Genomic DNA, 12,929 nt, shown 5'->3' on the forward strand with positions numbered 1-12,929 from the left:
GTGCTTCTACCAAGGAAATGTTGATATGAATTTGCTTGAGTACGTCTAGAAATTTCTTGGACTAGACTTCCTTCTTCTACTTCTGAAGTCTTTGAGGATAGGGTGGTGGGGGATTTTTTACTGAAACTAGTTGATTCATCTTCTGTGGCATTTCTGTATCTAACAAAGTTGTTAGTTTATCAGAATTGACTGGTTCAAAAGTTACCTTATTAGATTTTGTAGATTCTGGTTCTGGTGAAGCTGGAATTTCAACACTTGGTTGAACTTCAACTGAATCTTGAGCATCAGCTAGCTCCTCTTCAACTTCGACAGTGTTAGCCTCTAATGTCTTTTTTCTTCTCAATGTCAATGTTTTACAATGCTCTTTCCCCAGATTTCTTGGATTCCCCGTATCACTAGGCAAAGCACCTTGTGGTCGGTTCTTAAGTTCAATTGTAAGCTAACCCATTTGGTTCTCCAAGTTTTTCAATATGGCTACTTGGATTTGGATCAAGGCATCATTTTTGGCTATGTATGCCTTCAACAAGTTTTTTAAGCCATTAGAAGATTTAGCTTGAGGCTGCTTCTGAACTTGTTGGGTAAAAATAGGTGGCTGGGTCAGTCTAGGTTTGGCATAAGTGTTATTAGGTCGAGCCCCTTGGTTAATCCAAGAGAAATCAGGGTGGTTTCGCCAAGATGGGTTCTAGAAATTGGATTGCAATTCTTGCCTTCCTTGGTTTTGGTTCTGGTTACCAATGTAATACATGAATTTTGAGTTTGATAGACATTCTTCAAATGAATGTCCTTCCCCAAAATAAACACATGCCATATTTTTGAATTGATTCGATGGCTGAGCTGCAAAATTACTAAACCCATTAGTGGTAAAATTTTTAAGCATCAATGATATTGAGGATACCTGAGATGCAAGTGAAGTGAGAGTGTCCACTTCATGTACTCCAGCGACTCATCTTTCTGAAGCTGCTCGGTTGGTTGGCCATTGATAATTGTTGCTGGAAATCCTCTCAATGATTTCATAATCCTTGTTATAAGACTTAGAAAGGAGAGCTCTGTTAGCAGAAGCGTCCACTACCATTCACGTGTGAGCATTGAGACCATTATAGAATGCCTCAAGTTGGATGCAATATGGGATTTCATGATGAGGGCACTTCCATAATAATTCTTTGTACCTTTCCCATGCCTCATACAAGGACTCGTCATCCATTTGTTGGAAAGTAGTGATCTCATTCCTTAACTTAGCATTCTTCTAGGTGGGAAATACTTTATGAGGAATCTTTCTGCTAACTCTTACCATGTAGTAATGGAATATGGTGGCAATAAGTTCAACCAGGCTCAAGCTCTGTCCTTTAGTGAATATGTGAACAACTTTAATCGTAGTGCATCTTCAGTTACTCTGGCTAACTTGAAAGAATCGCACCCCTTCATAAACAATCTTAACTAATGGTGAGGATATCCGGTAGGCATTCCACTGAATTGGCCAACTATCTGAAGCATCTAGAACATGACTGGCTTCAGCTTGATTTGTTGTGTCTCGATTTTCGATCTCTTAATGCTCGGATTAAGATCATGAAACATTGACACGTCATACTGTCTTAAAGCTCTATCCCTATCATCAGGAATAAGGATAGGATTTTGAGTAGGGTTTGCTCAGTTTCCTTGATTCAAAATTTCAAAGTTCATCCCTTTGATCCATCTTGGAACTGCTTGTATTCTTCGTTGTCAAAAAGTTCTTTCAATATTAGGGTTTATAGGGAGTAAATCGATAATTTGATCAATACACATAAAAACCTAAAACAACACATAAAAAATTAACTAAGTTCAAATTGAACAGAAAAATATATCAAAATGAAAAATTAAAAAATTCATAAATAATGACTTTTAAATAGTCCCTGGCAACGACGCCAAAAACTTGGAACGATGGAAATGTGCAAGTGTACACAATCGTAACAAGTAATAAAATGACAAGTAAATGTCGAGTTATCGTACCCACAGGGACAGTATAAGAAAATATTTATGAAATGCAATTAAAAGCACTTTGGTGATTAAAAATATTTTGATTTTAAGGAAGTGATTAAAAACTAATATTTAACAAAGAAAAATAAAATAAAATAAAAGTTCCAATGCACGATTTCAAAAGATGATTTTAATCAAGATGACATAATTGTGTTTGATTAATTACATTTCTTAACTTAATATCGTTAAAAAATGACCATGTTGTTACGAAATATTTCATGGCAACTTGGGAATTTGTTAACTATAACACATACAGACTTACTAAATTAACTAATCTCTTGAACATTTCACTATGCCAATTCAAACAATTAATCAATTTAAATAAGCAAGTAAAAGATTAAGTGAGGTAACAACATATACCTACATTGAAACAATTTAATCACAATAATCTTGCAAGTTATGCAAGGCTAATGTATCGTTTAATACCGTCTCTAATTTAACCCTCACTACCTTAGAAGATTAAACATGCACTGATTAAGTATTGTGTCAATTAATTACAATTTCAACATGATTAATAATTAATTCATTAGTTATCTTACAATTGTAATGCAAGAATAACATAATCATGGTTTTAATTAATCAAACAATTTACCAAGACCTATAACAACACAAACATAATTTTAATAACTTAAGTGGATAAAATGCAATCAACCTAACATGAATTAAATTTAAGCCATGTTAATTAAATTTAGAATAACAACAAAACAAATATTCATAGACATGTTCATAAAAAAAATAAAAACTGAAGGATAGGGAACTAAAATTAAATCTGATATTTCTCCGAAGCTAGACTAGTTTACTCCGCTCTTCCTTCTCCACTTGCTCTGTTGAATTGAGGCTTCTACAAGCACTTGAATGTTGCTACCAATGGCAGTTGAAGGGCTCTTTTCCAAGACGGGAAATCGGCAAGGAAAAGGAAGGAAAAAATGGGAAATAAAGGAGAGAAAAGCAAGTGAAAAAGAGAGAGAGGTGTGTTTGAAATGAGCAGAAAAAGGGGTATTTATAGGTTGGATAGGCTGCTAAAATAGGAAAAATCAATAGCCATTAACTCCCCCCTTGGCCAGCCACACATGTGACAAGTTTGAAGCTTTCAAGCTTGCTAAATTTAGCTAAGGGGTAAATCTACAAAAGCTTGATGAATGGAGGGGTTTGAATGCAATTTCAAGGAAACTTCAAGGGATGATTTGCAACTCAAATAACCAGCCAATTTGAGCTGATTGGGTCAGCATTTTGGATGGTTCTGGTCAGCCCATTTGCTCAGTTGGATTGGTCTTCTCGGTTCAGCACAACTAGACCACCATTCATAATTTAATTAATAATAATTATTTAACCCAAAATAATTTAGATTAAAATTAAAATTAATTATATTATGAATTAATATTCATAATTTGGATCGTATGAGGCTGAAAATTGTTCACCTCGATGCTTCAAAAATTGCTCCTCGATTTTGTGCTTCTAGCAGTGTCTACCGAGCTAATTTTCACACTTTGTGTGAATTTGTCAAAAATTAATAAAAATTAATTAAAATTGAATATGTTAATAATTTAAGTGCAATTCAATTATTTTATAATTATTATATATTTTTCGACAAGAATTACACCTAAACTACATGAATTTGAGTTAAAAAGGGCATGAAAAAGTCTATATATTTTCGTGTTTCCAAAGACCATACAACTATCACACTGCAATTAGCTAGTAGATCCTATGCACATCCAGAAGGTAAAATCGAAGACGTGCTGATAAGAGTTGATTAATTTATTTTTCTAGCAGATTTTATTATTCCAGAATGTGGGGCTAATAAAGAGGTACCAATCACACTTGGGAGACCTTTCTTAGTAATGGGTAGAACATTAATTAATGCCCAAAAAAGATGAATTAACTATGAGAGTTAATGTAACGACCTGTTTTCAATGGTTTCGAGGAAAGTGGTTTCGGGACCACGATCTCAATGAATAGGGTAATATTGTGATGTTTATTTAATGTCTGTAGCATTACATTAAAGTCATTTTAACTTTTCACTTAGAAATTTTGAAATTTAGATGGTTAATTAACTAAGAAGTATTAAATCATAAAGTTGCAAAGGTTGGTCTCTATTAGTTAAGGGTATTAACTAACACATATTTTAGTGGACGGTAATGGGCTAGTGGTTGAATTTCATGTGTTAGTTAAGGATAAATAAGTAATTGAGTAATTAAAAATATAAAAAGAAAAGAAAAAGAAAAATAAACACTAAACTTCTTATTCCTTGGATTTCTTTTGCTAAAAATGGAGAAAGAAATAGCAATTTTAGAGCTTGAATAATCGATCAATTAAGGTGTTTGCATGTAAGTGATTCCAACCCTGTTTTTGTTAATTTTAGTAAATTCATGATTTTTGAAGCTTTATTCAAGCAAGCCGTATATTAATTTGTAGAAAAGTAATGAGTTTGTGAATTTACCATGATTGAATTTAGATATCTTGCTGGTTTGTGAATAAATTTTTAAGTTGAAGGTGGTTTAGATAGTCTAGTAATATAGTTATGAGTTGGTTTTTAAAGTTAAGGGCTTAATTCTTGAAATCTTGAAATTTTAAGGGTTTCTAGCTAATACCTAAATATTCAGGGACTGTTTTAGAGCTAATGAAGAATCAGTACAAGCTATTTAATTTAATTTGTTTAAATTTAATAGTTAAAGACTAATGACTAATTTGTGTGGATTGTAAACGCTTAGAGATAATTGTATAAAATGTCTTAATTAGTGAATTGTGGATTTTTATGCTAATAAAATGTTTAAAGCTGTTTAATTGAATTAATTGGGTCCAATTTTCATATAGATCAAGAAACGAGTACCTCCGTAGATAAATGTGGAAAGGAAAAAACGGTTGATTAATCATTGTCGAATACTAGTCGTCACTGCACAAGTAAGTTTGTAGTATGCAATTTATGTTTACATTTAGTTATCATTATAAGTAGCACTTTAAAATCTGTATAATATTCTTCAGGCTTAATGCCTAGCAGGCTTAGTGCATGTGTTATTCAGGCTTAGTGCCTAGCAGGATTTGAGCCAGTGTATCAAATGTTCACATTTGTTGGAACTTCGTAATATGTAGTAATTGAGTTGACTTATCGAACTTAATAAGCTTCATTGAGCTTACTTGTTAAATTTGATTTTGTAGGACTCTTGCAATCGTAGCATCGATTGGATCAACTTAGGAGCTCACACACTATCATCCATACCTTGGTAGTCATTTTGTGTTTTGTTTTGAAGTTCATTAACAGTGGCATGTAATTAAAAAGGGTCTTGTAGTACTATGATATTATGTAGTTGAACTAGTAAGTTGGAAATGGTCATTTTGATATTAGTATGGTATGTTTAATGTTTTGGTGTTTATGCATGTAAATATGATATGTTAAGCATATATAATTTGAAATAGTTGATATATTGAATTTGTTGATGTTTGGGTTGATTGCGTCATTACATGTGATACCAATGAGGGTATATTGATTGGTTGATGAGAATAGGTTGTGTATGTGTGATTTTGACTTGTTTTGATCTTGTTCAAGTAAGTATTGGATAAGTTTATAGCTTGGTTAATGGTATGCTTGTGGCATAAGAAAATATAATTGGTAAACTTGATTTTGAAGGTACATTTTGGTACATAGGGCTTGAGACATGGGCTGTCATTCGGTCATGTGTCATAAATGATCTATTCGCACGGCCATGTGTCTTATAAGTTTTAGGTCCAGGTTTCACACGGTCGGGCACACGACCTACGACAAGGCCGTGTGTCCCAAAATAGTGAGTTACATGATTTGAGGCACGACCTGTGACACGGTCGTACGGCTCTTTTTTTAGTACACACATGGGTAGGCACATGGGCTAGGACACAGGCGTGTGGGACAGACACACGGCCATGTTTTGGCCACACGGGCTAGCCTGTGTCATACGGTTGTGTGACCCTTATTTTCAAAAAATTTTAACTTTTACATAGCTTTTTAGGTTTGTTTCAGATTTACACCAAAAGGTTTCCAAATTATGATTAGGGCCTAGTAAGCTTGATTTAAGGCCCGTAAAAGTATGTTTGACTTAAATTGAATGTGATTTGCTATTAATATTTACTTAGAAATATAGAATTTATGTAAGGTTAAATGTTGTAAATTCTTCGTAATACTCGGTAATTCAATCTGGTGTCGTAAATAAGTTAGGGGTGTTACAGTTAATGATCAACCATTAACTTTTAATGTCTTTGATGCTATGAAGTTTGTAGATACTGATGAAGAATGCCATGCTATTGAGATTAAGGTACAGAAATATAAGAAAAAATTTAAGATTTTTGTTCTAACAATTCAGAAAATGATGCAGATGTATGTGAGTTAATTGACACAGACATGATTACAGATCTTGATAAACTGATGGAAGTTCAACAAATTAGAAATAGATCAATGAAAAGATTTGAATCATTAAATTTGTCAGACCGTTCTTTTAAACTTCCTCGACCATCCATAGAAGACCCTCTTAGGATAGAATTGAAGCCCTTGCCCGTACATTTGAAGTACACGTATCTAGGAGATAACAACACATTGCTAGTAGTTATCTCTTCTGAGTTAACAACAAATTAAGAGACTTAATTATTGGAAGTTTTAAGGAAATATAAGAAAGCCTTGGGTTGGTCAATTGCAGATATCAAAGGAATTAGTCTAACAATTTGCATGCACAAGATAATATTAGAGGATTTCCATGGCAAACCTATTGAGCAGCAGAGGAGACAGAATATCATCATGAAGGAAGTTGTGAAAATGGAGATTATGAAATGGTTGGATGCTAGAATCATATACCCAATTTCTGATAGTTCTTGGGTGAGCCCTGTTTAGTGTGTCCCTAAGAAAAGGGGTGTCACTATGGTAAAAATGATAGCAGCGAACTTATTCCCACTCGTACTGTCACGAGATGGAGGATTTTTATGAATTATCAAAAACTCAACAAAGAAACAAGGAATGTAACACCCCGAACCCGAGGCCGTCGCCGGAGTCGAACACGAGGTGGTAACAGACTTCAAACCACTTATTAATATTTTTCCAGACAAGCTGTCAATCTGCGTACTAGTCGCTTTAAAAATCATATCTTGAGCTCTGGAACTCAAAATCCAGTTCCGTGAATTTTCCCTGAAACTAGACTCATATTCCCATCTACATATTTTTTTCTAGAATTTTTGGTCAGGCCAATTAGTACAGTTTATTAGTCAAAGTCTCCCATGTTACTGGGGTCGACTACACTGACCTTTGCGCATTACGACCTGGATATCTCCCTGTACAGAACTTCCATACTGATTTCGTTTGTTTCTATAGAAACTAGACTCAGAGAGGAATCTATACATATATGGTATGACTCCTAATTATCTCTGGTTAATTTATAATGAATTTCCAAAGTCGGAGCAGGGAATCCAGAAACCGTTCTGACCCTGTCCCACGAGAACCTGATTATCTCTTAACATACTGTCCATATGATCCTTTCGTTACTTCTATATGAAAATAGACTCATCGAACTTAGATTACATAATTTATTCATCAATTAATTCCACTCCTACTATTTTTAGTGATTTTTCAATCTCATGTCACTGCTGCTGCCAGCATCTGTTACGAAAGCAACTATGCCCACTTCGTGTTTACTCCTTGATCTAACTAATAATTCATCATGCATATCACAAATTATGATCATGACTAACCATGCCAAAGGCTAATCATTGTCAAACTTCCCCCTACTACACTATTGCCATATCATGAATTTTAACACCAAAATAATCAACCATGACGTATGGCATAAAAAGGTCGAATTATCAAGATTTGCGACCTAACGTTATGAATCCAAACCCAACCGAACATTTATGCCATTTTCGCATGGCTAAAAGATTACATACCAAAGTTCAAACACAACATAATAGCCTATACATGCCGAAATGTTCTCCTAAGCCAACTAAGAAGAAAGTACCAAAACTTGCTATCCGGTGTGATGACTTCGATGACGGCCCGACCACGCAAAAGGAGATGAGTCCAAGAAACCTAGAATAGGTGACAAGGAAACACCGAGTGAGTTTATAACTCAGTAAGTCATAAGCAATACACTACCATCCATTAATAACATTATCACAAGAGGAAACAAAATGGAACGAGGCTAGTTACTCCATCCAACCGAACCATACCATAGTTCCTCCGACCTATCGGTTCAATCTCATACCAAATCATGCATTCACATTCCATATACTCATCAATAGAATATTCGAGGCATTTTCATAAATCATTTTATTTTTGTTACAATCATACAACTAAACGGCCTTTCACCCATTCCACGATAAATCTTATGTACGTGACTTCAAGTATATTTGTCACATAGGTTCAACTTACCAAGCTCAACTCCAAATATAAACATAGCACCTATTAGCCATGAACTCAAGATACTTACCCGATCCGCTATCCGTGATCGACTCAATAGTGTCGCACACTTAGTGTCCATAATGATTCAAGAATATTTATTAAGTCCGCACACTCAGTGCTATATAATCAACTCGCACACTTAGTGCTACATAATCATACTCGCACACTTAGTGCTACATAGTCAACTCGCACACTTAGTGCTACATAGTCAAACTCGCACACTTAGTGCTACATATTCAATTCGCACACTTAGTGCTGCACAATTTAAACCCGCACACTTAGCGCCAATCTCATGGTCATAAATGTTTATACCCGCACATTTAGTGCCGAGATCAACAACTCAATACATCTCACCTCTTTTCTTTTCATTCAACACTTTCATTACCACATACGTACATGCATATATATATTTATTCATTCCATTCAGCATCATTACATAAACGTTATGACCATTTGAATTAATACCAACTATATGCTTAATGACTTACTTTATGTTGGGTAAGACGGTTCCAACTCGGCTACTCGATGATCTTTTCTTTGCCTTTGCTTGATTCTCTCCCTTTGATGTCTTGATCTATAATAAACACATTTAGTAGTTTAATTTTCTTGCTGGATACTTATGTATAATTTAACGGTTTTCACTCCATTTCACAATTATCCTTGTTCAAAATATCAAAACCTTAACCATATTCGATTAATGCTTCAAGGCCGAATGCATTATCGCTTTTATGGTAACCTAGTCTTGAGTATTTTTGATTCTAATATACAACATCATGAATCAACTCAACCTTATAAGCCAATATTACTCCCTTAATCGGTTATCAAGAGTTAACAAAAATAGTATCACAAACATATACACCTATATGGCCGAATATACCAAATTAAATTTGACCTTACGTATGTGATTACCTATAGTTAACATACATCAAATTTCATACATTTAACCCTTAATTTACACCACATAACAAGCATAAATCGGGTTTATGGATATACCATGGCCGATTCAATCTAATCACTTCCAAAATCATCAACCATTTTCAATGCATATAACATATATAAACATGAATAAGTTTCATATAATCTCTTAACACATTAACTTCTTCCATCAACAACCTTTTGTTTCTTTATCCATCAAAACTTAAAGGAAATAATCAAATTCCTTCTTTAATAGCCATAGCCGAATGGTCCATCCATCCATCAAAGTTTTTTTTAAAAAGAATTAGCATGGTCTAAGTAAGAACCATGATAATTAACCTAAAACAAGCTAAAATTTCACAACTTTAACACAATATACTAACCTTATTAAACATTCAAATGGCCGAAAGTTCTTTGCCCCTATTCCTTCCTTCAATTCGGCCAAGAAGACAAGAATGAAGCCCCTTTTTTTTCATCACATTTTCATTCTTTTCTTTTATTTATTAAATCCCATAACCCAATATCAATTTCAACAAATATTTTGCCCATCATCAACCCACCTTGGCCGGCCACTATAAGGAAAATTGGGCAATTTGACATGCAAGTCCACCTTTGTGTTGACATGCACTAATAAGCCCCTTTAAAATTAACCTATCATTTTTCACCATGTCTCATGTTGATCCCTATTTAATAATTCCTCATGCAATTGGCAAAATTAAGGCATGAAACTTCCACATATGCATGTACACACATAATAAACATAGAATATAACAATTAATTATCTTCATAACTCGGTTTTGTGGTCCCGAAACCACTTCCCGACTAGGGTAAATTTTGGGCTGTTACAAGGAAGGACCATTTCCCTCTGCCATTAATCGATCAAATGTTGGATAGACTAGTAGGGAAAGCGTTCTACTACTTTTTGGGTGGATACTCAGGGTACAATCAAATTACTGTAGCTCATGTTGATCAAAAGAAGACCTCATTCACATGTTCGTAAGAAAATTTTCAATTTTGAAGAATGCCATTCGGATTATGCAATGCCCCTGCAACTTTTCAGCGTTGCATGATGGCAATATTTTCAGACATGGTGGAAAAATTCTTAGAACTTTTTATGGATGACTTCTCTGTGTTTGGTGATACATTTGAAGACTGTTTGTAAAATCTGGAGTTAGTTCTTTGTCGATGTCAAGAAACCAATCTTATGCTGAATTGGGAAAAATGACACTTAATGGTCTATGAGGGCATTGTTTTGGGACATAAGATTTTACAGCAAGGAATTATCGTTGACAAAGCAAAAATTTAGGTTATTGTGAAATTGCCACCACCCACTTCAGTAAAAGGTATCCAAAACTTTCTAGGTTACATAGGATTCTGTCGTCGATTTATCAATGAATTTTCTAAAATATCCAAACCTCTTTGCACATTATTGGAACAAAATAGAACTATTAATTTTGATAGGCCATGCTTGCAAGAATTAAAGGAATTGAAGAAGCAATTGATCACAGCACCAATAGTCACTCACCAAACTGGACTTTATCATTCGAACTAATGTGTGATGCAAGTGACTTTGCTGTAGAAGCAATCTTGGGACAAAGAAAAGCCAAGGTATTTCATGCTATATACTATGCCAGTCGTACGTTGACAGATTCACAGCTAAATTACACCACCATTGAGAATGACTTGTTAGTTGTAGTATTTGCCTTCGACAAATTGAGAGCTTATCTTGTGGGCACTAAAGTCACGGTGTATACAGGCCACTCTGCTATTAAGTACTTGGTGACCAAGAAAGATGCCAAACCGATATTAATTCGATCGATATTGCTGCTGTAGAAATTTGATTTGGAGATTAGAGATAGGAAGGGCACAGAAATCAAATGGCTGATCATTTATCACAACTGGAAGCAAGGAATGAAGATGGTAATATTTAGATGATTAAAGATGAATTCCTTGATGAGTAATTGCTGGTTTCCATGGCATTACCATGGTATTCTGATATTGTTAATTTTCTGGTCAGTGGATTGTTGCCACCCAAGCTCTCTAATCAAGGAAGAAGGAAATTCATCCACAATATTAAGCAGTACTACTGGGATGAGCCACTCTTATTCAAGCAATATGCAGACCAAATCATTCAAATATGTATTCCATATAATGAAATTCAGAGTGTTCTGCACCACTGTCATTCAACACCATATGGAGGCCACTTTGGGGGTATGTAAACTACCACAAATGTTCTCCAGTCTAATTTTTATTGGTCGAGCATGTTTAAAGACGCTCATGAGTTCTGTAAGGCTTGAGATTGTTTTCAAAGAACTACAAATCTATCCAGGATATATTAAATGCCCTTGCAAAATATTTTAGAAGTGGAACTATTTGATGTTTGGGGCATTGATTTTATGGCGCCCATTTCCACCCTTTTGGGGCAATATCTATGTACTAGTCATTGTTGATTACTTCTCCAAGTGGGTTGAAGCTACTGCTCTACCAACAAATGATGCCAAATCGGTACCGAAATTTCTTCATAAAAATATTTTTACACGGTTTGGTACCCTTCGTGCTCTAATCAGTGATGATGGTTCACAGTTTGATTGCAAGTTAGTTGTCAATGCTCTTAACAGATATGGGGTGCGACATAAAATTGCCGCTGCATATCATCCCCAAATGAATGGATAAGCAGAATTCTCTAATAAAGAGATTATACAAATTCATTTTCCTCTTCACCGTTACCTTCACTTTATTTCTATGTTATTTTGCTCTCTGTTTTCATCCCAAACTTTTAAAGGTCTCATCTTTTTCACTCTTAGAGTTACCATCTTCTTTGCAATGGCTCGTCAAGCACCATCTACTTCTACTGCTACACAGTTGCGTATATTCTTCAATAAGACAACAGAAACCAAATACCATGAAAACATCTCTAAACGCCCTCTATGCATGGAAAAAGGATTCCTTTTTCAAGATGCCCCTTTTATGGGCTATGCTGAAGCCATTTCCTCACTCGTGGACCAACATGGATGGCATATTTTCTTTCTCCATCCTAACGATGTTTTCCCTAAAGTAGTAAAGGAGTTCTACACTTAGCTTACTTACCCTGAACATGCTTTTATATATATGCGAGGTGCTTCAGTATTGTTCAATGTCGACGCGATAAATGTACAATACGGGTTGGCTAATGGTCCCGATGAACACACTAATTTTGTTAAGACAATGACAATAGAAAGATTAAACCACGTGCTTACCGATGTTTGTGTTGAGGGCACAAAATGGACAGTCTCAAGGAATGATTGCTACACCATTGACAAGGTAACTTTGAAGCCCCACTGCAGGGTTTGGTATCATTTCCTAAAAAATCATCCCATTCCATCCACCCACAATTCTACAATCTCAAAGGACCATCTACTGCTACTCCGTTCGATTATGTTGGGACAAAAGATAAATGTTAGGAACATTATCTTTCAAGAGATCCACTGTTGTGCTCAGAAAAATGTTGGTACCTTGATCTTTTCGTCGCTTATCATTGCGCTTTGTCAGAAGGTCAACATTCCTATTTAAGCCAATAAAGACCAAATCCCTAAAAAAGGAGCTATAATTAAACACATTG

General features: G+C 34.9%; 1 non-coding gene across 1 annotated transcript; it reads left to right on the forward strand.

Moving 5' to 3' along the window:
- Nucleotides 1–1,127: 1,127 nt before the first annotated feature.
- Nucleotides 1,128–1,234, forward strand: LOC121220648 (small nucleolar RNA R71). The gene has a single exon (XR_005917867.1). It is a non-coding gene; the product is annotated as a small nucleolar RNA R71 (small nucleolar RNA).
- The last annotated feature ends 11,695 nt before the right edge of the window (nucleotides 1,235–12,929 follow it).

The sequence above is a fragment of the Gossypium hirsutum genome, chromosome D08, assembly GCF_007990345.1.
Source record: "Gossypium hirsutum isolate 1008001.06 chromosome D08, Gossypium_hirsutum_v2.1, whole genome shotgun sequence".
NCBI lineage: Eukaryota > Viridiplantae > Streptophyta > Magnoliopsida > Malvales > Malvaceae > Gossypium > Gossypium hirsutum.